Below are 2,500 nucleotides of genomic sequence, written 5' to 3'. Positions count from 1 at the left end.
ATTATGTCACTCAGTACGTAACGACGGATGATCAGTGTGGGTTACGCGTACATCAGCGGACAGTCCACACAGGCCGTACCACAACGTACACTGACTGCATCGACAACCAAATGCAACTGAACAGCTGCAAGGCTCATTTCACAAACAAACGCCTGACCGACCAGCTTGGAAGGGCAGGAGGGGAGGGCGATATTCGTTCTGTAGCGTTACACCCTTCCAGTGGTTAGCGGGACTGTGTAGAAAGTACGCAACACTCGAAAGACATTTACGTGAGGGTACGCACCATGGCATCGAGAAATACACATGACACCAGAGGATCCAAGCAGTGAACTATGTTAAGAGGGTTGCTGTTAGGCAAAGCTACATTCCTGTGACGTTACATGTGACAGTTAAGGTGCAGTGTAAGTTAGGTTAAGGTGCAGTGTAAGTTAGGTTAAGGTGCAGTGTAAGTTAGGTTAAGGTGCAGTGTAAGTTAGGTTAAGGTGCAGTGTAACTTAGGTTAAGGTGCAGTGTAACTTAGGTTAAGGTGCAGTGTAACTTAGGTTAAGGTGCAGTGTAACTTAGGTTAAGGTGCAGTGTAAGTTAGGTTAAGGTGCAGTGTAAGTTAGGTTAAGGTGCAGTGTAACTTAGGTTAAGGTGCAGTGTAACTTAGGTTAAGGTGCAGTGTAAGTTAGGTTAAGGTGCAGTGTAAGTTAGGTTAAGGTGCAGTGTAACTTAGGTTAAGGTGCAGTGTAAGTTAGGTTAAGGTGCAGTGTAACTTAGGTTAAGGTGCAGTGTAACTTAGGTTAAGGTGCAGTGTAACTTAGGTTAAGGTGCAGTGTAAGTTAGGTTAAGGTGCAGTGTAACTTAGGTTAAGGTGCAGTGTAACTTAGGTTAAGGTGCAGTGTAACTTAGGTTAAGGTGCAGTGTAACTTAGGTTAAGGTGCAGCGTAACTTAGGTTAAGGTGCAGCGTAACTTAGGTTAAGGTGCAGCGTAACTTAGGTTAAGGTGCAGCGTAACTTAGGTTAAGGTGCAGCGTAACTTAGGTTAAGGTGCAGCGTAACTTAGGTTAAGGTGCAGCGTAACTTAGGTTAAGGTGCAGCGTAACTTAGGTTAAGGTGCAGCGTAACTTAGGTTAAGGTGCAGCGTAACTTAGGTTAGGGGCCAACGTGGGTTAGGTTAGGGGCCAACGTGGGTTAGGTTAGGGGCCAACGTGGGTTAGGTTAGGGGCCAACGTGGGTTAGGTTAGGGGCCAACGTGGGTTAGGTTAGGGGCCAACGTGGGTTAGGTTAGGGGCCAACGTGGGTTAGGTTAGGGGCCAACGTGGGTTAGGTTAGGGGCCAACGTGGGTTAGGTTAAGGGCCAACGTGGGTTAGGTTAAGGGCCAACGTGGGTTAGGTTAAGGGCCAACGTGGGTTAGGTTAAGGGCCAACGTGGGTTAGGTTAAGGGCCAACGTGGGTTAGGTTAAGGGCCAACGTGGGTTAGGTTAAGGGCCAACGTGGGTTAGGTTAAGGGCCAACGTGGGTTAGGTTAAGGGCCAACGTGGGTAAGGTTGCCAGAGATGTGTCAAATCAGGATGTACGTTTGGCTGGTGTCAGGTGGTGGGTTGGTTCGATGTCTTTACCAGGGGTGTGGCCAAAGGGTATTTTATTACTTGTACCTTTTGTGTTGTGGCGTGGCGTTGCGTCTTGTGTTGATACTGGGTGGACCACTGTGGGTGTTGCTGGCTGATTTGAGCTGCGTTGTTTGCGGGTGATGTGAGACATTGTGTCTTATTAGTGGACGTCACGTTCCTCTTGTCGTTCTTTGGATAGTGTCCTGTGGCAGCGAGGATAAAATGGATGTTGTTGAACGCTAGTGCTTTGGTGCTTTCGCTTTGTTACACACGGAGTGGACTGTGAGATAGGGTGACTGGGTCGAGTGCGGTTCACACTGTCCTCCCCAGTTTACAGTATGTATCATCTATGTATGTGGTCCTGCATCATTTACTAAGGAGGGACGTCAGACGACTGAAATATTAGTTATGTACTGATGTAAAGCAGAATGCTTACCTTCCACCAGTGGGCGAGTATCGACTCTGCCCCAGCGTTGCCACCGCAGGAAGCGGTGTCGGAAACACTACCCGCACACCGTCACCACTGTGCGGGGGCACGGACCCTCTATATCCTCAGCGGCGCACTCTTTGCCACCGGGCGTCACGTCTCGCGGCCCGCCGTCCAGAGCATGTATTGGGACAGCGGGACTTTGGCTTTTGGGAGATAACTCTTCATGAAGTGGAAGATATAGGGGTGGACTGCAATGTACGATTGCGGGAAAAGTCCGCCGTACATCCGCTCCAGTTGCGAGTCGGGCGGTGGGGGTGGCGCATTCACAGGTGCGGCTGGAGTGACTGTCGGTCCACCACTTTTGACTCGATTTGCGTCACCTGCGGTGAACGGGGGTGCAGCAGGCGTTTTACTCTGGGTCGTCAAGCGGGCGCTGTAGGCGACATCGACATCATAGTCGGCCGGCCGTCTCAT

This window comes from Schistocerca gregaria, unplaced genomic scaffold, assembly GCF_023897955.1.
Source record: "Schistocerca gregaria isolate iqSchGreg1 unplaced genomic scaffold, iqSchGreg1.2 ptg000623l, whole genome shotgun sequence".
Lineage (NCBI taxonomy): Eukaryota > Metazoa > Arthropoda > Insecta > Orthoptera > Acrididae > Schistocerca > Schistocerca gregaria.
Note: the sequence above shows the minus strand (reverse complement) of the source record.